This window comes from Phyllobates terribilis, unplaced genomic scaffold (genome assembly GCF_046119375.1).
Source record: "Phyllobates terribilis strain yellow unplaced genomic scaffold, ASM4611937v1 Scaffold_11__3_contigs__length_659146591, whole genome shotgun sequence".
Classification (NCBI taxonomy): Eukaryota; Metazoa; Chordata; class Amphibia; order Anura; family Dendrobatidae; genus Phyllobates; species Phyllobates terribilis.
In genome coordinates, this window is record NW_027362771.1 from 458,077,261 (window position 1) to 458,102,479 (window position 25,219).

The window sequence follows — 25,219 nt, forward strand, 5'->3', positions numbered from 1 at the left end:
CTTAACAATGTGGGACAGCCTTCTTAAGTAGTCTTGCCTTTCATTGGACACACCTGCCAAACTAATTAGCACAGGTGTCTGCAATTGCTTACAGTGATATAAAGAGCCCTGACACACATCACCATCAATGAGTTTAACTGACAAACAAACAAATTCTTCCCTTATCACTCCTAAACACTTTTTGCATAATAATTTGGAACACAGTGTACATGTGCTTTTCCACAAAACACCAGTGGTTCACGTAGTGAATCTTACAGTTCTAACTTGCCAACCGTGGTCTGTATGGAGTTGTTCAATAAAGGGCCCAAAATTAAGATAACATAGATGGGAGAGGTCTCTATGAATAGGAATTCCTAAGTATTTGATACCCTGTGAGGGCCAGGCAAAGGGAAAGTTGGACTGGATGGAATCCTGTATGGATTTGGGGAGGGAGACATCGAGGGCCTCAGACTTCGCTGCATTGATTTTAAAATTTGACCATGTAACAAAGTGATCTATTTCAGCCATAACAGCATGGATGGATATATGTGATTGAGTGATATATACTAGAACATCATCAGCAAATAGAGAGCACTTGTACTCGGTGCCTCCCACCTCAATCCACGTAATATTGGGGTTATGGCGAATTGATGAGAGCAGGTGCTCCGTCACTAGGATGTATAAGAGAGGGGACAGAGGACATCCCTGCCTTTTCCCATTGGTGATTGTGAAAGGTGATGGAAATGTTCTGATGCACCCCCTGGGCCTTGGGACACCCGGAGCCAGACCCTTTTTGGTGGATGCTGGTGGTTGTAGTCTCCGTGACGGCGACCCGGTTTTGTGGCTCAGGGCGGTCAAACCAGTGGAGGAACTATTTATGTGGTTTTGATGTTTAAATGTCCGACTACGCCACCCGTGGATTGCGGTCAGAGTGAACCGCCGCTGCAGGGCAGACCGCTGAGGCTGGTGTTGTGGGTACAGCAGAGCGTAGCATAACTCCCCACGGGAGGAGTATAGCCTCAGGGCAGTGTATGCGGAGGATGGGGGTGATGGTGCAGGGCAGCAGCAGTAACGACACGGAGTCAGTGATGCAGTCCAGGGCCTTTACTCACAGTTCTAATTATCCAGACCACGTCTGCAGGTAACGGCTGCCCACGTCGTACTGTGCTCACCAGGTGAAGGGCTCAGACAACTCCCAGATAACTTTGGAGCGCTTCACAGGACCCCCTTTGTGTGTCCTTTGTCTGGCCTTTCTTACCAACCCTTCTGTCCGGCTGCCTCGGGCCTCCTCTTGGTAAACTTGGCGCCAGTTTCCCTGACCCTATGTGGTGCCTTCCTAGCGGGTGTAGCGAGGGGCTGCGCCACATAAAATGTCACAGCCTCCGGTTTCTAGCTGAGGGTCGTTTCCTGCCTCCACTAGTTTCGGGGACCGGTCTCCCCCTTTGGCCTGACCCCTCCACGCAGGTGGATTCGGGCGTGCGGTGGCGACTCGCCCGTCCGCACCCCTGGGATCCCTTCGTTCCTCGTTCCTGGAGCCTTCTCCGCTCCTCTTCCTTCCTTCTCCCTCTTCCAGGCCTGGGCCTCTGTTACTAGGCCCGCCTCCGGAGCAGAGCTCATGCAGAGCCCCTGCTCCCTGTCACTTCTGCTCAGACTTCTCTGCACTGAACTAAGATGGTGCCCACCTTTTATACTCCCTTCTCAATGCACCCAGGAACTGCTTCCTCCCTGCTCCTGCACTACAGGGTTCCCCTTCCTCAGTGTTCCCTCCCCCCACTCCAGGCAGGGACAGGGACTGTCGTGCCCATCTCAGGGGCATATTGGTCGCCCTTCCCCACGGCAATGTGGTGTCATGCATGCAGGTGTCGGGTCCTGATCCACACTCCATCCTTACCTGAGAGTGAGATATCACACCTTTGGGTGAGGTGCAATACCTCTGTAGCAACCGAGCCCTCAGGGTGCTACAGTTCCATTTATCTTCAGCCTAGGTGACGTATTGCGATACAGGGCCGTGATTTTGGCTATAAAAGGGTCCCCTAGACCCCTACCCCAAGCTTTTTAAGAGAATCATATATGGCATGCCAGGAGACTCTATGGAATGCTTTCTCAGCATCCAACGAGAGTATCTAATTACAAATTTTTAACTGCATCTAGCCCAGGAAATACTTTGTGCCTAGTAGCAGTGTCTGCTAGTCAGCGGATTATCCCGGCTGTTAAGCAAGCTACACCACCTGTAGTTTGGACACTTAATTTTTTCAAAGGAAATGCTTCGGGACCACGGGATACTCAGTGAAGAGCATCAGGAGGCACCCCAAGGCATAGGGGCTGGGACTGGCAGTAGGATGCCTTGCGGTGGACAGCCGAGCTCGATCCTTATAAAAGCTTTTTAACTGCAGCAGCTTTAGTGGACGCTACTGGAGCTGGAATTACGCGGCTGCTGGCATGAGACTTGCCCTCCAATAGATCATTGTAAATGGATTTAAAGTGTATTCATTCAAATTAGAGAGACAATTTAAATTTAAAAGCTTAGAGCTGCCTCCACCACAGGGGGGCTCGCTCGACCCACCAGCGGACAGGCACCAGTATTGGGAGAGGGGGGCTGGCCGTCAGGGTTCACCGCGGCTCTGGCACAAACCCGGCGACACGGAGGTGGCACGGGCAGGAGTGGACTGGCCGTGTCGGCTTCTCACTTTTTGGATTTTAGAAGGGCATGACATGCCTATATCGGTGTCTCCCCCTCCTTTTACTCCTCCACCTCTTTTCTTTTCGCATGACTATATGTACTTGTCACTTTTCCATGTGTTAGTTGTGTCTTCTGAGCAGTTTGTCAGCTTTTGGACACCTTTGAAGGTGTTTTCTATGTGTTTCTATGTGTTTTTGTTTGCCTGCCATTGGTTTTAACGGTGTTCGAAGGTGTTCGACGAACAGTTCGACGAACAGTTCGGCGAACACACGGGTGTTCGACGAACCGAACCGAACTCGAACACTACGGGCGTTGCTCAACACTAATGATGACGCTGTGCGGCCAGCCAATCACTGTAATGCCACAACCAAAATGGCTACGGCATTACAGTGAGTGGCTAGCAATTCCTGCATGTTCATTGGCGTTCTAAAGAGCGCCAAACATGCAGGGAGGAGACCCGAGCTCCCTCCGAGCAACCCCGGAAATACTCCAGAAAAAGCATGTCGAGCAGTGAGGTGCTCGGGTGAGCATCGACCAGTAGCGAACATGCTCGCTCATCACTAGTGCAGATGCTTTCCTCCTCTTGAGTCTGTGAATCTTTGGAGCAGACCTCTAATGCCAATGGAATAGAATGTGGAAACAGCTTTGCAGACTCACCCATCTGTGGTTTCCCATAGTCAGTTGGGTGGTTGGAGAGTTGTGATGTGAGGGGAAACAAGGGTAATAGGGGTGCCACCTCTGAAGACTGTACTGTGTGTGATGTTAAGGTGGAGGAAGAGGAGGAGAGGCCACTTGGTGCAGTGCTTGCAATCCACTGGAACATATGCTCTTTCTGGCCCTCATCTACAAGGCGTAGTGCTTTGCGGCTGCCAAAGATAGAGAGTTTAGAAGCTCGTCCAGTAACAATAGTTGTCAAAATGTTGTCCTATTACTCACTGTAACAAAACAAACCTGCTTCTCATCTCTCATACCATCCCTGTCTCACAACCCTAAACAGCTATTCAGTACTTTAAATTGTTTTTATGCAATTTTGCCTAAAGTCCCCACGGCCCCTCCTCACAACTACACAACAACTTTCCTCCTCCAAAACCAGCCTCTCCGCCATCATGGAAGATCACCTTTCCTCTTTACTCTCCAAATCACATCTCACCACCTGTGAACTTGACCCAATCCCATCGCACCTCATTCCAAACCTTACCACAGTCTTAATCCCAACCCTAACCCACCTCTTCAACCTGTCACTAACAACTGGTGTCTTCCACTCAGCGACAGGCAATCTCTGCATGTGTCACGGCTGTCTAACAGCCGTGACACATGCTGCCGCAGCGACACTGACATCAATGCCAAGCGCGCTGCAAATACTCGGCGAGCACCCGAGAGTGTTCACCGAAATGGTTAACAATTCATGCTCGCTCATCACTACTCCTCATACCTAACAGACCAGAGATTCAGTGTCTTCCACTCATACACCACCTCCTCGGCAGGCCCCCTATCTGTCTGTGTCCCTCAAGATTCAGTTCTAGGACCCCTGCTCTTCTCCATCTACACCTTCGGCCTGGGACAGTTCATAGAGTCTAACAGCTTTCAGTACTACCTCTATGCTAATGACACACAGATCTATCTTTCTGGACCTGATATCACCGCCTTACTAACCAGAATCCCACAATGTCTGTTAGCTATTTCATCTCTGCTAGATTTCTAAAACTTAACATGGATAAAACCAAATTCATCATCTTTCCACTATCTCATTCAACCCCGTCAACTGACCTATCCATCAAAGTCGATGGCTGCCCACTCTTCCCAGCCCTTTCCACTTCCTGCTGACCCCAACTCCAAAATATCTCTCGATTCTACACATTCCTCAACCATGAATCTGCAAAAACACTAGTGCACGCCCTCATCATCTCCCGCCTTGACTACTGCAACCTGCTGCTCTATGGCCTCCCTTTTAACACTCTCGCACCCCTCCAATCTATCCTAAACTTTGAAGGCCAACTAATCCACCTGTCACCATGCTATTCGGTACTTACCTGCACGCAAACCCCAATACTCACAAGATATCTTTCTCTACTCCCCTCTAATCTCCTCTTCCCACAATCACATACAAGATTTGTCCGTGCATCTCCCATACTTTGGAACTCTCTTCCCCAACATATCAGATATCTGTCTGGGATGATTTAGTGAATCCTGCTTTGGACCAGATGACCCAGGAGGTCCCTTCCAACCATTCTATGATTCTATGATTCTATGATGAGACTCTCACCTGCCGTGGAAACCTTCAAAAGGAACCTTAAGACCTACTTCTTCCAACAAGATTAAAACCTGCCCTCACCTACTGTATCCTCACCCATCATAGTAACATAGTTTGTAAAGCCGAATAAAGACTTGCGTCCATCAAGTTCGACCTGTTAGTTCTGTGATTGCTAAAGTTGATCCAGAGGAGGGCAAAAACCCCAAATGATTTAGCCAATCTTCACCTGAGGAAAAATTCCCTCCCGACTCTGTAACCAGCAGTCAGAATAAATCTCTGTATCAACCTACTATTTTATTTTATTTTTAAGTATACGCTGAAATCTGCCTGGTATCTAGAAATGCATCCAGTCCCTGCTTGAACTGGTGTAGTGAATCCGACATTACCGTCTCCTCACTCAGTGAATTCCATATTCTCACTGCTCTTACCGTAAAGAACCCCTTCCTATGCTGGTGCTGAAACCTTTTCTCTTCCAGTCTTAGTGAATGCCCTCTTGTTACCGTAATATCCCTCCTTTTGAACAAATCCCGGGCAAGATCTCTATACTGTCCCCTAACATATTTGTACACATTTATTATGTCCCCCCTCAACCTTCTCTTTTCCAGGCTGAATAGTCTTAGTTTTGCCAACCTCTCTGGGTATTGCAGTCCCTCCATTCCCTTTATTAATTTTGTTGCCCTCCTTTGTACCTTTTCAAGCTCATTTATATCCTTTCTATATATTGGGGCCCATAACTGAGCACAGTATTCCAAGTGTGGTCTGACCAGTGCTTTGTACAGTGGAAGAACAATGTTCTCATCCTTTGCAGCTATACCTCTTCTGATACATCCCATTACCCTGTTTGCCCTTACAGCAGCGGCCTGACTTTGGGCACTCCAATTTAGTTTGCTATCAATCAAAATGCCCAAGTCCTTCTCCATCTCTGAATTCCCCAATGATTTCCCATTCAGTGAGTACTGGTGACTTCCATTTTTCCTTCCCATATGTATGACCTTACATTTCTCCTCGTTAAACCTCATTTGCCATTTAATGCTCCACCTACCCAGCTTATCCAAATCCCTCTGTAGGTCTGCAGTGTCCTCTTTTGTATTAATTGTTTTACATAACTTTGTGTCATCTGCAAATATTGATATTTTACTATTTATCCCGTTGACTATGTCGTTAATAAAGATATTAAATAACATTGGGCCTAGTACAGACCCCTGTGGTACCCCACTAGTGACGCTTACCCAATCTGAGTATATTCCATTTATAACCACCCTCTGCCTTCTATCCTTTAGCCAGTTAGCTACCCACTTGCAGACATTTTCCCCCAGCCCCATCATTCTCATTTTGTATACCAACCTATTATGTGGCACGCTATCGAACGCTTTTGAGAAGTCGAGATACACGACATCCACTGGTTCCCCCTGATCTAATCGAGAGCTAACCTCCTCGTAGAAGTCAATCAGGTTTGTTTGGCAGGAGCGATTCCTCATGAATCCATGTTGGTTCGGGATTAAAAGATTATTAGCATCAAGATGCTCCGTAATTGCCTCTTTAATGAAGCTTTCAAAAATTTTGCCCACAACGGACGTCAGACTCACCGGCCGATATTTTCCGGCGTCACTTTTCGCTCCCTTTTTTGAATATTGGCACTACATTCGCCTGTCGCCAATCAAGTGGTACAGACCCAGTCCTTAAATATAAGATATAACGGTCTGTCTATCACATTACTTAGTTCCCTTAGTACCCGTGGGTGTATGCCATCAGGTCCTGGTGATTTGTTTATTTTAATGTTACTGAGGCGCTTCTGTACCCCAACTTGGGTTAGATTTGTCATACTTAGTGGAGGATTAAGCTTGTCACTTCTCATTTCTCCTGTTAGTTCTATTTCCTTTGTGAAAGTTGTCGAAAAAAAATTATTTAATAGATTAGCTTTATCCTCATCTTTCTCTATGATTTTGCCTTCCTCACTTTTTATCGGTCCAATATTATCCGATTTAATCCTTTTACTATTTATATACGTAAAGAACAGTTTGGGATTTGATCTACTTTCCCTAGCAATACGTTTCTCTGTTTCCTCCTTCGCTATTTTTATTTGTTTTTTACAGGTTCTCGTTTTTTCCTTGTAACACATTAGTGCCTCCTTACTGTTTTCCTGTTTTAATCTCTTGAATGCCTCTTTTTTGCTATTTAACGCCACTTTTACGTTCTTGTTCAACCATATTGGTTTCCTCTTATTTCTAGCCCTTTTATTCCCATACGGTATATACCTCTCGCACTGAGTATTCAGAATTCTTTTGAAGGTTTCCCATTTACTATTCGTATTCCATTGATTAAGTACTTTGTCCCAGTCAATAAGTTGAAGGTTTTCTATCAGCTGATCAAACTTCGCCCTCCTAAAGTTTAATGTTTTTGTTGTTCCCTTATTGATAACCCTACTGAAGGGCATTTTGAAGTCGATAATATTATGATCACTATTTCCTAGGTGCCCCCCTATCTGTACCTCAGTTATTCTATCAGGCCTATTAGTCAATATTAAGTCCAACACGGCCTTCCCTCTCGTTGGTTCCTGCACTAGTTGGGAAAGATAATTATCCTTAATATTTGTCAAGAACCTTTTTCCTTTCTGAGATCTACAGGTTTCTGTTTCCCAGTCAATATCCGGGTAGTTGAAATCCCCCATTACAATCACTTCATTATGTTTTGCTACTTTGTCTATTTGTCCTAATAGCAGATTCTCATTCTCCTCTGTTATATTTGGTGGCTTATAGCAGACTCCCAGTAATATTTTATTATTATTTTCTGCCCCCTCTATCTCTACCCACCTGGACTCGACCCCCTCTTCTCCCTCTCCTATATCTTCCCTTAGTCTGGGTTTTAGACATGACTTTACATATAAGCAGACTCCTCCACCTTTCCCCTGTTTCCGGTCCCTTCTAAATAAACTATAATCTAATAAATTTACCGCCCAGTCGTAGCTATCGTCTAGCCAAGTCTCTGTTATACCTATGATGTCATACCTCTCCTCCAATATAAGCGCCCGCAGCTCATCCGCCTTATTGGTCAGGCTTCTTGCGTTGGTCAGCATGCAAAATAAAACTTTGGGGTTATTTAGCATCCTATTCGTCTCTAACGATCTAACTGTACTATCCCCACCCCCCTCTCCACCCTCATTATATTCACTTCTCCCCTTCCCCCTTGCTTGCCTCACATCCCACCTATTTCCTTGGTTTCCCCCCCGTCTCTAGTTTAAAAACTCCTCCAACCTATTTGCCATCTTCTTCCCCAGCACCGCTGCACCCTCCCCATTGAGGTGCAGCCCGTCCCTACGGTAGAGCCTGTAGCCGACCGCGAAGTCGGCCCAGTTCTCCATGAACCCAAACCCTCCTGCCTTGCACCAACTCTTTAGCCACTTATTCACCTCCCTAACTTCCCGTTGGCGCTCCTGTGTGGCTCGCGGGATTGGTAGTATTTCTGAGAAAACTACCTTGGAGGTCCTTGCCCTAAGCTTCCTACCTAGGTCCCTGAAATCATTTTTAAGGATCCTCCATCTACCACTCACTTTGTCATTGGTGCCGATGTGGACCATGACCGCTGGGTCTTCGCCAGCCCCACCCAGTAACCTGTCAACCCGATCCGCGATGTGCCGGACTCGAGCGCCAGGGAGGCAGCACACCGTTCGGCGATCCCGGTCTTTGTGACAGATTGCCCTGTCTGTCCCCCTAATAATAGAGTCACCCACTACCAGAACCTGTCTTGCCTGCCCTACACTTCCCCCCTCCCCCTCATTACTGGAGCATACACTCCCCCAGCGGTCAGAGGATCTGTCGTGCTCCAATAATGCCGGTTCTGAACCAGCCTTCCTATACTTCTTCCCTCTATCCCTCCTAACTGTTATCCAGCTCCCTGCCTGTTCAGCCTGCACTTCCCCTCTATGCTCCACCCCCAGTATTGACCCATTGAGTGTCTGCTCGGTGAGCAGCAAACTCCGTTCCATGTTGTCGATGCTCCTCAGTATCGCTATCTGAGCACTTAGATCCAGAATTTGGGCTTCCAAGTGCACGATATGCTCACATCTCTCGCAGCAGTATGGATCCTCGAGCGGTTGCTCACGGAATGCATACATTGCGCAAGATGTACACTGCACGGCTCCGGCCAACATGGATGTCATTCTAAATATGGGGATACAGTCAGTATATATATACAAGTACAAAACACAATTATTTATATATAGGTGTATGGACGGGGATCAATTAGGGATGTGCAAGTGTATCAATTAGATATCGGCGGGGGATCAGTTAAGTATGGACGGGGGATCAATTATCAAGTATGGACGGGGGAATCAGCTAAGTAGGTCAGGTGGATTAATTAAGTATGGACGGTTTGTCAATTAACTATGGACTGGGGATCAATAAATATGGACTGGGGAAATAATTAATTGTGGACTGGGGAATCAATCAATTAATTATGGACAGGGAGTTAATTAAATATGGATGGGGATAAGGCAAATAAATAGGGACTGGGGATCAGTAAAAGTGGACAGGGGGAATCTATTAAATATGGACAAGGGGGATCAATTGACTATGGGCTGGGGGGGATCGATCAGTTAAATGTGGTTGGGGGGATCAATTTAATATGGACAGGGGTGGTTGGGGGATCAATTAAATGAGGACGGGGGGGTCAATTTAAATGTGGTCAGGGGGATCAGTTAAATATGGATGGGGGGTGATCAGGGGATCAATTTAAATATGGACGGGGGGTGATCAATTAAATATGGACTGGGGGATCACTAAAGATGGCCGGGGGAGTTGTATTAAATATGGATAGGGGGGAGATCGATCAAGTATGGACAGGGGATTCATTTAAATAAGGCCGGGGGGGGAGCACTTAAATATAATACAATTACAATACAAATACAATACAGTACAGTACAGTACACACTCGGGTTCAGTAGGGCCGCTTATCGCGGCCTCCTGCCCCTCACTCACCTCCTCTAGGGACGCTGCACGCTATCACAGCGCGCTCGCCCCTCCAGTCGCCTCTTACCGGTCCTCCTGGTCACCACCACCTGGCGCCCTCCGCCGGCCGGCGCTGCACGCTATCACAGCGCTCTCTTGCGCTCGTCCCTCCGGTCGCCTCCTACCGGTCCACCCGGTCCACTCGGTCACCTCCGCCTGGCTCCCTCGCCGGAGGGCCGCGAGCCGAGTCGGACCTCGCCGCACGCCGCTCACCACAGCCACACCACAGCCCACGTGCTCACACCCCGCGCGCGCTCTCACTTCCGGTCACGTGCTCCATTGTAGACTGTGAGCCCCCACAGGCAGGGTCCTCTCTCCTCCTATACCAGTCGGTGACTCGTTTTTGTTCAAGATTATTGTATTTGTTGTTTGATACGTATACCCCTTTTCACATGTAAAGCGCCATGGAATAAATGGCATGATAATAATAAATAATAATCATACTATTTATATTCTGGGTCAATTGATGCCACTCTTCCTCGTTTCTGCCCCTAATTTGAGCTGTTTTTGCAGATTTTGCCACCCCCCCGAGGGTGTTGTCTATGCATTTGGTTTTGCCTCCCATTGAATCCAATGGGATACTGATTTGTTCGATGAACCTTTCGACGAACTGTTCGGCGAACCACAGGAAATTCGTCTATCGGAACAGAATCGAACCTTGAAAGGTTCACTCATCTCTAGCATTTACCTCCAGATGTAAAAAAATAACTATCCTTAAAGAGTACTTGTCACTAGTGTTGAGCCACCCCCGTAGTGTTTGGGTTCGGTTCGGTTCGTCGAACACCGGGATGTTCGAGGAACTGTTCGTCGAACTGTTCGTCGAACACCTTAGAACACCGTCGAACACCGTTAAAACCAATGGCAGGCAAACAAAAACACATAGAAACACATAGAAAACACCTGCAAAGGTGTCCAAAAGCTGACAAACTGCTCAGAAGACACTCTCTTTAAAAAAGCCGGCCGGCAAATTCAGCAGCGGCATACACCGGTACCCGACAATTTAGACAAGAAGGAATAGAGCATCACACATAGATTAGATAGATAGAAACATGTCAGTCACACATATAAGAAGCACAGTGACAGTGTTGGTTACTGCACTTGTCATTTAGTGTAAAGGATTTATTAAAAAAAATATTAGTGTTTTCATGCACCGTCTCTTTAAAAAAGCCGGCCGGCAATTCAGCATCTGTACCCGACAATTTAGAACAGAAAGAATAGAGCTTCACACATAGATTAGATAGATAGAAACATGTCAGTCACATATATAATAAGTACAGTGAGAGTGTTGCTTACTGTACTTGTCATTTAGTGTAAAGGATTTATTTAAAAAAATAATAGTGTTTTCATGCACTGTCTCTTTAAAAAAGCCGGCCGGCAATTCAGCATCTGTACCCGACAATTTAGAACAGAAAGATAGAGCATCACACATAGATTAGATAGATAGAAACATGTCAGTCACATATATATGAAGTACAGTGATAGTGTTGGTTACTGTACTTGTCATTTAGTATTAAAATAAAGGATTTATTATTAAAAAAATTGGCGTGGGGTTCCCCTTAATTTTAGGCTCTAGCGGAGGTTAAGCAGACAGCTGGGGCAGATGTTTGAAGCCTGGGAAGGGGGTAATACCCACGGAGCTTCCCAGGCTACTAATATCAGCCCCCAGCTGAATACATAGCCTTTACTAGCTATTAAAATGGGGGACCCCCCAAAAAAAATGACGTGGGGTCCCCCCTAATTTAATAGCTAGCAAAGGCTAGGCAGACAGCTGGGGGCTGATATTAATAGCCCAGGAAGGGAGCCATGAATATTGGCCCCCTCCCAGGCTAGAAACACCAGCCGTCAGCCGCCCCAGAAATGGCGCATTCATAGGATGCGCCAATTCTGGCACTTAGCCTCGCTCTTCCACGCTGCCCTGGTGCGGTGGCAGGGGGTAATAGGGTTGGGGTTGATGTCAGCTTATAATGCCAGCTGACATCAAGCCCAGGTTAGTAATGGAGAGGCGTCTATAAGACACCCCCATTACTAACCCCATAGTCAAAGTTAAAAAAAACACAAACACCCAGAATAAAGTCCTTTAATTGAAATAAAGACACAATCCTTTATTGTTCTAAATTAAACCATACTTACCATCACGCCCATTCCAGCTGAAGCCAACGATCTCCTGCAATAAAAGAAAAATAATAAAGCAACCTCATCCTTACCTTTCCATGGTTCCCACGACAGCTTCAGCTCTGCTACATCGAGATGACAGGCTGGACCGCAGCAGAACGCTGCCATCCAGCCTGTCATCCCGCAGACACTGAGAAGCGCAGGCTTGCTTGCGCTGCTCAGCGTCTCTCTGTGACGACATCCAGATGAGCCGAGTTCATGTCCAATGAACTCGGCTCACCTCATGCACGTCACTGACAGCGTGGGAAAATTCTCACGCTGAAGCGCTGATTGCAGGAGAATTTTCCCACGCTGTCAGTGACGTGCAGGAGGTGAGCTGAGTTCATTGGACATGAGCTCACCTCATGCACATCACTGACAGCGTGGGAGAATTCTCCTGCACTCAGCACTTCAGCGTGAGAATTTTCCCACGCTGTCAGTGACGTGCATGAGGTGAGCCGAGTTCATTGGACATGACCTCGGCTCATCTGGATGCCGTCACAGCGAGACAGTGAGGAGCGCAAGCATGCCTGCGCTTCTCAGTGTCTGCGGGATGACAGACTGGATGGCAGCGTTCTGCTGCGGTCCAGCCAGTCATCTCGATGTAGCAGAGCTGAAGCTGTCGTGGGAACCATGGAAAGGTAAGGATGAGGTTGGTTTATTATTTTTCTTTTATTGCAGGAGATCGTTGGCTTCAGCTGGAATGGGTGTGATGGTAAGTATGGTTTAATTTAGAACAATAAAGAATTGTGTCTTTATTTCAATTAAAGGACTTTATTCTGGGTGTTGTGTTTTTTTTAAATACTTTACTAGAAATTCATGGCGGTCATGTCTAATACTGGCGTGACCCCATGAATTTTGGGCTTGGGGCCAGCTGATAATACCAAGCTGGCCCTAACCCCTTTATTACCCAGTGAGCCACCGCACCAGGGCCCTGGATGAGTTGGGTACAGCGCCAGAAGATGGCGCTTCTATGAACGCGCCATTTTCCGGGGTGGCTGCGGACTGCAATTTGTAGCGGGGGGGGCCCAGAAAGCTTGGGCCTCCCTGCGCTGCAGATTCCAGCCCCCAGCTGCCTAGTTGTACCTGGCTGGACACAAAAATAGGGCGAAGCCCCACGTACTTTTTTTTTAATTATTTCATGAAATTCATGAAATAATTAAGAAAAAAAGGCCTTCCCTATATTGTTGTGTCCGGCCAGGTACAAATAGGCAGCTGGTGGTTGGGGGCAGCCCGTTCCTGCCTGCTGTACCTGGCTGGACACAAATATAGTGCGAAGCCCCACTTCAATTTATTTTAATTATTTCATGAAATTCATGAAATAATTAAGAAAAAAAGGGCTTCCCTATATTGTTGTGTCTGGCCAGGTACAAATAGGCAGCTGGTGGATGGGGGCAGCCCGTTCCTGCCTGCTGTACCTGGCTGGACACAAATATAGTGCGAAGCCCCACTTCAATTTTTTTAAATTATTTCAGGAAATTCATGAAATAATTTAAAAAAAATTGACGTGGGGCTTCGCACTATATTTGTGTCCAGCCAGGTACAGCAGGCAGGAACGGGCTGCCCCCAACCACCAGCTGCCTATTTGTACCTGGCCGAACACAACAATATAGGGAAGCCCTTTTTTTCTTAATTATTTCATGAAATAATTTAAAGAAAATTGACGTGGGGCTTCGCCCTGTTTTTGTGTCCAGCCAGGTACAACTAGGCAGCTGGGGGCTGGAATCCGCAGCGCAGGGAGGCCCAAGCTTTCTGGGCCACCCCCGCTGCAAATTGTAGTCCGCAGCCACCCCGGAAAATGGCGCGTTCATAGAAGCACCATCTTCTGGCGCTGTACCCAACTCATCCAGGGCCCTGATGCGGTGGCTCACTGGGTAATAAAGGGGTTAGGGCCAGCTTGGCATTATCAGCTGGCCCTAAGCCCGAAATTCATGGGGTCACGCCAATATTAGACATGACCACCATGAATTTCTAGTAAAGTATTTAAAAAAAACACAACACCCAGAAAAAAGTCCTTTAATTGAAATAAACACACAATTCTTTATTGTTCTAAATTAAACCATACTTACCATCACGCCCATTCCAGCTGAAGCCAACGATCTCCTGAAATAAAAGAAAAATAATAAAGCAACATCATCCTTACCTTTCCATGGTTCCCATGACAGCTTCAGCTCTGCTACATCGAGATGACAGGCTGGACCGCAGCAGAACGCTGCCATCCAGCCTGTCATCCCGCAGACACTGAGAAGCGCAGGCTTGCTTGCGCTCCACAGTGTCTCTCTGTGAGGGCATCCAGATGAGCCGAGTTAATGTCCAATGAACTCGGCTCACCTCATGCACGTCACTGACAGCGTGGGAAAATTCTCCTGTACTCAGCGCTTCAGCGTGGGAGAATTCTCACACTGAAGCGCTGAGTGCAGGAGAATTCTCCCACGCTGTCAGTGACGTGCAGGAGGTGAGCTGAGTTCATTGGACTGAGCTCACCTTATGCACGTCACTGACAGCGTGGGAAAATTCTCCTGCACTCAGCGCTTCAGCGTGGGAGAATTCTCACGCTGAAGCGCTGAGTGCAGGAGAATTCTCCCACGCTGTCAGTGACGTGCAGGAGGTGAGCTGAGTTCATTGGACATGAGCTCACCTTATGCACGTCACTGACAGCGTGGGAGAATTCTCCTGCACTCACCGCTTCAGCGTGAGAATTTTCCCACGCTGTCAGTGACGTGCATGAGGTGAGCCGAGTTCATTGGACATGAACTCGGCTCATCTGGATGTCGTCACAGAGAGACGCTGAGCAGCGCAAGCAAGCCTGCGCTTCTCAGTGTCTGCGGGATGAGAGGCTGGATGGCAGCGTTCTGCTGCGGTCCAGCCTGTCATCTCGATGTAGCAGAGCTGAAGCTGTCGTGGGAACCATGGAAAGGTAAGGATGAGGTTGCTTTGTTATTTTTCTTTTATTGCAGGAGATCGTTGGCTTCAGCTGGAATGGGCGTGACGGTAAGTATGGTTTAATTTAGAACAATAAAGGATTGTGTCTTTATTTCAATTAAAGGACTTTATTCTGGGTGTTTGTGTTTTTTTTTAACTTTGACTATGGGGTTAGTAATGGGGGTGTCTTATAGACGCCTCTCCATTACTAACCTGGGCTTGATGTCAGCTGGCATTATAAGCTGACATCAACCCCAACCCTATTACCCCCTGCCACCGCACCAGGGCAGCGTGGAAGAGCGAGGCTAAGTGCCAGAATTGGCGCATCCTATGAATGCGCCATTTCTGGGGCGGCTGACGGCTGGTGTTTCTAGCCTGGGAGGGGGCCAATATTCATGGCTCCCTTCCTGGGCTATTAATATCAGCCCCCAGCTGTCTGCCTAGCCTTTGCTAGCTATTAAATTAGGGGGGACCCCACGTCATTTTTTTGGGGGGGTCCCCCATTTTAATAGCTAGTAAAGGCTATGTATTCAGCTGGGGGCTGATATTAGTAGCCTGGGAAGCTCCGTGGGTATTACCCCCTTCCCAGGCTTCAAACATCTGCCCCAGCCGTCTGCTTAACCTCCGCTAGAGCCTAAAATTAAGGGGAACCCCACGCCAATTTTTTTAATAATAAATCCTTTATTTTAATACTAAATGACAAGTACAGTAACCAACACTATCACTGTACTTCATATATATGTGACTGACATGTTTCTATCTATCTAATCTATGTGTGAAGCTCTATTCTGTCTGTTATAAATTGTCGGGTACAGATGCTGAATTGCCGGCCGGCTTTTTTAAAGAGACGGTGCATGAAAACACTATTATTTTTTTTGATAAATCCTTTACGCTAAATGACAAGTACAGTAAGCAACACTGTCACTGTACTTCTTATATATGTGACTGACATGTTTCTATCTATCTAATCTATGTGTGAAGCTCTATTCTGTCTGTTATAAATTGTCGGGTACCGCTGCTGAATTGCCGGCCGGCTTTTTTAAAGAGACGGTGCATGAAAACACTATTATTTTTTTTGATAAATCCTTTACGCTAAATGACAAGTACAGTAAGCAACACTGTCACTGTACTTCTTATATATGTGACTGACATGTTTCTATCTATCTAATCTATGTGTGAAGCTCTATTCTGTCTGTTATAAATTGTCGGGTACCGCTGCTGAATTGCCGGCCGGCTTTTTTAAAGAGACGGTGCATGAAAACACTATTATTTTTTTTGATAAATCCTTTACGCTAAATGACAAGTACAGTAAGCAGCACTTTCACTGTACTTCGTATATATGTGGCTGACATGTTTATATCTATCTAATCTATGTGTGAAGCTCTATTCTTTCGGTTCTAAATTGTCGGGTACAGGTGTATGCCGCTGCTGAATTGCCGGCTTTTCATGTTTCACTGTTGGCACTGTTCCCATCGATTTGGGCAATCACTGTAATGCCACAACCACCATGGCTGTGGCATTACAGTGAGTGGCAGACAATCCCTGCATGATTGGTGCTCTAAATAGCACCAGACATGCAGGACACGCTTTTGGTGCACGAACAGTTATCGAACATAACCTCGAACAGCCGAATTTTTTGCAAATCGTTCGGGTTCGTGGAACAACTCGAACACCGCCCAAAACAGCTCGAATTTGAGATTGGCGAACAGTTCTAGTCGAACACCGCTCATCTCTACTTGTCACCAAATTTTTCATGTTTGTTCATGTCACGAACTGGACACATGATGTAATAGAGACTGTAGAGCAGAACAATTTATTTTTTTTAATTTTGCGGAGATATTAGCAATCAAAGTTTTTGGCACTTAATAAGTAAATTTTCGTCATGTTCAAAGAAGTGTCATTAGAGAGTTTTCACTGGGGGCATGTACTTCTTCCCCCGTACACAGGCACCAACACTCAGAGGAAACTAGAACACGCCCCACAATAGCTTAGAGTAGGTTTCTCACTGTGAGGCATATAATGCCAGCCAGCTCTGATCTCACTGCAGTTGTGGTGAGTACAGCACACAGAAGTGTAGTTACTGACTACTTTGTGCTTTCATCTCCTGGCAATCCTTGTGGTCGGAAGGGTAGCATAGCTGAGTTTACCTGTGTCACATTAAAAACCCTTCTATCAGGTGTCCTCTTTTCATAGAACTGTGTCACCTCTGCTGTACTGCCCTCCCCCCCAGACTGCCTGTCTGGATGAGAGATCAAAGGTGCCAGTAATTACATGTCAGTTGTGCACACAGCAACTTGTAATATCTCTGTAGTGAGAGTGGAACCAGCTGTCATTACATCTCACACAGGAGTAGATTGCTCACAGCTACTGTGGGACCTGTTTTTTCCCTTTATTGTTGCTGCCTGCTTATAAATTGGTCAATGTCATACTCGGGGAAGAAGTACCCCTCCCAGTGAAAACTCTCTGATATTGCCCACTTGGAATTTAAAATCAACTCAAACGGCATGGATTTATATACTGTGACCGAAAGAATGGTAAAAAATAAAAAAATAAATCTATACTTACCTTCTGATGGCCCCCGGTGTCTTGTTTACCTCTGTCCTGGCTGCCGGAAGCGGTACACTGAAGGACCTGCCGACGTCAGCGTCGCGTGACCCGTCACATGACTATGACGTCAGCGCAGGTCCTTCATTCCATCGCGATGTGCTGGCATGAAAGGACGAGTTCAGCGGGGGCCGTCAGAAGGTAAATATAATCTTTATTTTTTATTTTATTCTTTTTTTCACAGTTTCTATGGTACCCGGGTCCAGAGGAGAGTCTCCTCTCCTCTAGACCTGGGTACCATCCGCACATTGGAACGCATGTGTGGCGTCTCTGAGGGTTCAGTCACCACAGAGGTACTGCACCTCATCCAGAGGTGTGGTATCTCCTTCCCTCAGGTAAGGAGGGAGTGCTGCCTGGAACCCCAACATCCACATTCAACACTACACTGCTCCAGGCCGGCTGGAAGGGCAAGATGCACTGTGTTTCCTGCTGAGCCCTGTCCCTGGCTGGAGTGGGGGGAACCAAAGGTAGGGGGAACCAGTAGTGGGTGTGGGTGGAGGAAGTAGAGTAGGGGAGCACCATCATAGGAGGTATATAAAAAAGGAAGCCATCTTAGGGTGGCAGATGAGTGAGAGAGGACAGTCAGTCAGGGAGCAGAGTCTCGTCAGGAGCTCTGCTCCACAAGTGGGGCCTAGTGATAGAGGCCCAGGAGGGGAGCAGAGGAGAAAGGCTCCGTTCTATAGAAGGGATCCCAGGGGGTACGGCGAGTGCAGGACGGCACCTATACACCCCGAATCTGCCAGGTGTCAGAGGGATCAGGCCGCAAGAAGGGGACCAGCCCCTGGACCAGCCGTGTTACTCCAGGTCTCAGCTGGAAAAACCGGAGGCTTCTGACTTTTATAGTGCAGTTGCCACAGCCTCATCTTAGTCACCGTGAGGGTCAAGTAGGTCCAGGAACTCCAGGTTGCCCAGAGGGACTTCAGAGCACCCGAGCGGGACTGTGAGTGGGGAAGCGCAGGGCAGGAGGGAGAAGACCCAGCGTGAAGTCAGTCAAGGAAAGGAACATAAGAAAGCGGGGTTCCATCAAGTACTCCTGACACATCTGAGGAAGAGCTTAACCCCCGGTCTGGTGAACGCAGCGCGACGTGGGAGACTGACACCCATACAGTGCACCTGTGGAACTTGCATAAGAACTGTGAGTAAAAACTCGGATGACTGCACTGCACTGCCTCTGTCCATTATTTCAGCTATGCCATCTCTCCCTCTGCACTGCAAGCCCCAGCATCACCACCCACCATCAAACTCCACACTGCCCTGAGGCCCGCTCCACCTGTGGGGAGCAGAAACATCCTAGCTGTCTATCAACTGCCTCAGAGGTCTGCCGCAGCGCTGGTACAAATTACCAGAAACCACAGGTGGCGTCACGAACTCTATAAATCCCCTATAAATAGAAATTCTCCCCTTTTTATTGACCGCCCTGGGTCACGGACCGGGCCAGCCACTGTGACATATCCCCCCAGCTTCCATAGGCCCGGCTGCCGAGTACCCCACGGCCCTGGGGGCGTGTCACATGCATTCCTCAAGTCCTTATCTAGTGAAGCGGAATGCATGCGTTCTAATGAAAGTCAATGGCGGCGAAAACGCAGCACTTCCGCAAAATAATTGGTAGTGCTGCGTTTTTTTTCGCAATGATAATCCGCAGCGGAAATTTCCGCAGCATGTGCACAGCACATGCGGATTATCATTGGGGAACATGGCAGTCCTTCTACCATGCGTTTTTTAAGCGTTTCTGCCGCTGCGGAAATGCTTAAAAAACGCATCGTGGGCACACAGCCTAATGCTGTCCACACAGCAGTCTAGGCAATAAAGATAACACAGCTGAGGACAAGGGAAAGTAGATTATGTCCTACTATCTTATTTTCCTGCTTCATCATCTGTGTTTGAAAGAGTACAGCCCCAGTCCCTATGTTCATTACAAAACATATTGCACAGTAACCCAAAATTTTACAAGACTTTTATAATTGTAAAAATAATTTGGATTAAAACCATTAATTCTCTGTTAAAGGGATTATGCAGGACTCTAAAACTGATGGCTTAACCTTAGGTTACACTATGAATATTGGATTGATGGAAGTCTGACTCTCGGCAGATCAAGTGACTTGAATGGGCTACAGCATTGTGACACAACTCTATACTATTAGCAATAGTTGTACTTTCTAACACTAGTTCCTAGTACTGCTCCTTTATTCTATTCACAAAATAGCCCATGTTTAGAAGTATCTATAGAGAGTGCCGCTTAATAACAGTATGAACAGACAACACTCTATTAATAGTGCCATGAGGAGGACCAAAAACCCTGAAATATGTGCCTGCAAATCTCTTATCCCAAGTCCTGTGGCAAGGCTCTTTAAAGATTCAATATTGACTTTTAGGATTGCTACATCCAATAGGTGGAACTAGATATCAAATGCTCTTCCTCTCTGAAGAGGCTATTTGCATATTTCAATTCCCAGAGCAGCATTGCATGGCTTGTGAGTCTCCTTACAATTGCTTGGCACTCTCCATATGGAAAAACATTCTCTATATCAAGGACTGAGAACCATTGCTGTGACGCTGAGTCACTTCTTATGGGCAAGCCGTGAGGCTGGGAAGACAAGGAGTCCAAGGTCAAAAGCCACGAGGGTACGTCAAGGACAAAGGAATAAGACTAACAGATAGCCAGAGGCAAAGTCCGAGGTCAGGTACCTAATGTCAGAGCTCATCAAAGATAAAAGGGACAATACAAACGAGTAGTCAAAAGGAAAATCCAAGACCGGCATCACAGATCAGGAAATCAGAACACTGAGTACAGCGCAACACATCACTGAGCAAGGCTACTACTGGCAATGGTCTAACAATTGCTAACCAGATAAATAGCCAGTTAATCACCCTGAACGGGTGACACCTGGTGAAACTCCACAGGCCCGGCTAGATAGGACAGTTGGGCCATCATTCACAATATTGACAGCCCAGCTTTCCCCTGCCTCAGATTGGATGACTGGGCTGTCATCACAACACTTGACAGCCCAGCATGCCTTTTATTCCTATGGGGCAGCTAAACTGTCACTCATAGCATCCTTAGGACACCATGAGTTGTGGAATTGTGACAATGCATGGCCTGTAAATCTCCTTATGCTTTCTTGGCACTCTAAACAAGAAGAAACTTTCTCCTTTAGATCCACCGTCAGAGGTCTCTTACCTAGCCAAATCAGATCTTCTGCTTTGTACTGAGGGACAAACACCCCAAAACACATGTCCACAAATGGAGTTTATGGTTTGGTTTCATATCCTAAGTCATGTGGCAATGCTCATTTAAGGGTTGATATTGACTTCTAGGATTGCTACATCCAATAGGTGGAGTTAAAGTCATCTTCTCTTCCTTTCTGAAGAAGCTATTTGCATATTTAAATTCCCAGAGGAGCATTGCATGGACTGTAAGTCTCCTTACAACGGCTTGGCACTCTCCACAAGGAAAAACATTCCCCTTTAGATGCTCTAGATCAAGGACTGAGCTGTAATACTGGACAGAAGCCACTAAAATTACAAAACCCGGCAGAGTGCAGTAGATGTTTTAATCAGCTGATTGGCAGTGTTGATGGTCTTTGTAGTGATATCTTTGTCATATACATCAGGACATGCTCCTGAGTCCGACACCATATACCCATTAGCTTGCATTGTGAAAAAGTATACCAAATAGTATAGGATTTTTTTGCAGAATCGACTTGCATCGAAAAACAACTATTATTTTAAATAAAATGGAATAAAGATGTACCAATACATACTGTTGAGTTGTATGCAAAATATAGAGAAAAACTTTTTTTTACTTTGGATCCTTTTTATTACACTGCTATTGGGGGCACTCTTCATGACATTACAAAGGGGGGACTTTGCTAGGCACGTTTAATTGATTACATAGGGTGTACTCTGTTCTTACTAGCAATAAGTGGCACTCAGCTTATAAACTATTAATGGAGGCACCCTTCTGGCATTTATTTTTGGGAACACAATGCATGACATCAGCACCTCTAACTTTCTATTGCAGTATAATAATGGCACCTTTTACAAATGTGGACTTTTGAAGAATGTCTGTTTTTTATACATAAATTATATAATCTCCTGTGGGGATTTTCATTACAAACCTGTTGGGCTTCTATCAAGTCAAATTTACTCCCACTTCATTATTAACACCATAGCTAAAAAAAAAAAAGGTAATGTATATGGAATTGCCTATTGCTTTATGTTAAAATTACATTTCTCTTTATTTATCAAACTCTGCAGAATTGTTCAAGTTTATTTGGTAAAAATTGGTTAATAATGTAAAACTTATATAGAGTTGAAATAGACTACAGCATAGATAAAAATGGCAGAATCACGAGTCTTTCCAACGTGGACTTTAGAAACTGAAATGTTTCAAAGCAGGTGACAAAAACAATTAATCCTCATACACAATCAATTTAATAAAGAAATAAGTAAAATGTCTATTATTATGCTAATGATATAAGAAAAAGTATTAATGATAATAATTGGCTATTAGTATTTTAGTGATTGTAGTTTGCCAACTTAGTTTGGATTCTTTACGGTCAGAGCCGTGAGACTCTGGAACTCTCTGGGAGAGGAAGTGGTGATGTCCAACTCACTTAAAGAGTTCAAGAGAGGCCTGGACACCTTTCTTGAGAACAATAAAATTACATCTTATGCTTAGTTAATTAATCCAGGGATTTAATCTGACTGCCAGATTGGAGTCGGGAAGTGAATTTTTCCTCAATGATGTAAATTGGCCTATACCGCATGGTTTTTTGTTGCCTTCCCCTGGATCAACGCTGCGGAATAGCTGCAGTGCACAAGAAATAGGCTGAACTGGATGGACGCTTGTCTTTTTTCGGCCTTATAAACTATGTAACTATGTAAACTATGTAAGTATCAAACAGCTGTTGGTTGGCAAATTGGTCCATAAAGCTGGAATGTAATCCTAATAATATAAATGTGTTATGGCAGATTAGTCTCTTCACAGAATCCCACAGATGGATCCCATACATGTCAACACGAGGGAGGAAAACATGGGTGTAATTGCTACCAAATGTTTTTATTACATTACAATTGGAATTTACCCTCAATCTCTCTCTCCTTGTTTGTATAATTTTTACGTTGCAGATCTCACTTGTGACAATACATTAAATGAAATGTTACTGCCAAGCAGATAAACCAAACCACGGACATTAACTTATAGCATTCTGCTTTTCATTAACAGCAACATCTTTTGCTCAAGTTAAACTTGGCATAAATCCCGCAGCTTTCAAACCAGAAGGAATATTGGACAATGAATTTTAATTTATTTATCAGGGTGAAGTTGATGTTTATCAGAGGTTCCTCAATGTTGTTGGACATGAGTTCCGAACTTTCAACTTTACAGCCCCCTAAAGCCATGATTATTAAAGGTGAATACCATACCAAACTCCGACCCCTTGTATGCAGCACATTTTCTTAAGTCCTGATTAATTTATGTATGTTCGCTTGTCCTCACAGTTCAGTGTAAGGAGTTACTAACTTAAAGATGTCAGAAACAGGCATATACCTTTTTTAAAATTCCACACTTTCCCCACAACAGTACCAGCCACATTTCCTACATATAAACATCCACATCGAAGTGTCTTCATAAAAACAGTTTTAGTCACAGTGCTTCCGTAACACCACTGTCATCATACCAAACCCACCAAAAATGAGCCTTAGCTCTCACAGACACAGACATGCAAAACCCATGGCTCACTGACCCCATAATAGTGAAAGTCACAGTACCACTATACCAATGACCACCATATTGGCCCTTATGACCATAATATCCAGAAAGTTCTCAAAAGGATATTTTCACACACCTCCACCTGTTATAACAGGACTACGAACACTGTAGCAATCAGAAATGTTACGGACTAAAAAAGTTACAAAATAACTAATCAGGAATATAAAAAATGCATGAAGTTACAAAATAACCAATATAGTTGATATTATAAAGTTTTCATAGAGATACAACACAATATACTTAGATAATGTTTAACATTGCATGTTTGTGTCAATCAAAATAAGAACCTATACAACCATGCTGAATTGCAAAATTTCATTATCATTTGGATCTATTGAGTGCGAACTCTGCCTCCAATGTACAGTGGGTACGGAAAGTATTCAGACCCCTTTAAATTTTTCACTCTTTGTTTCATTGCAGCCATTTGGTAAATTCTAAAAAGTTCATTTTTTTTCTCATTAAAGTACACTTGGCACCCCATTTTGACTGAAAAAAAACAGAAATGTAAAAATTTTTGCAAATTTATTAAAAAAGGAAAACTTAAATATCACATAGTCATAAGTATTCAGACCCTTTGCTCAGTATTGAGTAGAAGCACCCTTTTGAGCTAGTACAGCCATGAATCTTCTTGGGAATGATGCAACAAGTTTTTCACACCTGGATTTGGGGATCCTCTGCCATTCTTCCTTGCAGACCCTCTCCAGTTCTGTCAGGTTCAATGGTCAACATTGGTGGACAGCCATTTTCAGGTCTCTCCAGAGATGCTCAATTGGGTTTAGGCCAGGGTTCTGGCTGGGCCAGTCAAGAATGCTCACAGAGTTTTTCTGAAGCCACTCCTTTGTTATTTTAGCTATGTGCTTAGGGTCATTGTCTTATTATAAGGTGAACCTTTGGCCAAGTCTGAGGTCCAGAGCACTCTAGAAGAGGTTTTCATCAAGGATATCTCTGTACTTGGCTGCATTCATGTCTCCTTCAATTGCAACCAGTCATCCTGTCCCTGCAGCTGAAAAACACCCCCATAGCATGATGCTGTCACCACCATGTTTCATTGTAGGGATGAGCAGTGCCTGGTTTTCTCCACACATACCGCTTAGAATTATCACCAAAAAGTTCTATCTTCGTCTCATCAGACCGGAGAATCTTATTTCTCATAGTCTTGGAGTCCTTCATGTGTTTTTGAGCAAACTCTATGCGGGCTTTCATATGTCTTGCACTGAGGAGAGGCTTCCGTCGGGCCACTCTGCCATAATGGCCTGACTGGTGGAGGGCTGAAGTGATAGTTGACTTTGTGGAACTTTCTCCCATCTCCATACTGCACCTCTGGAGCTCAGCCACAGTGATCTTGGGGTTCTTCTTTACCTCTCTTATCCATGCACTTATCCCACGATTGCTCAGTTTGGCTGGGCGGCCAGGTCTAGGAAGACTTCTGGTGGTCCCAAACTTTTTTCAATTAAGGATTATGGAGGCCACTGTGCTCTAAGAAACCTTGAGTAATGCAGAAATTATTTTGTAACCTTGGCCAGATCTGTGCCTTGCCACAATTCTGTCTCTGAGCTACTTGGGCAGTTCCTTTGAGCTCATGATTCTCATTTGGTCTGACATGCACTGTGAGCTGTGAGGTCTTATATAGCCAGGTGTGTGCCTTTCCAAATCAAGTCCTGTCAGTTTAATTAAACACAGCTGGAAGCCAATGAAGAAGTAGAACCATCTCAAGGAGGATCACAAGAAAATGCACAGCATGTGACTTAAATATGAGTGTCTGAGCAAAGGGTCTAAATACTTATATGTGATATTTCTGTTTTCTTTTTTAATAAATTTGCAAAAATTTCTACATTTCTGTTTTTTTCAGTCAAGAT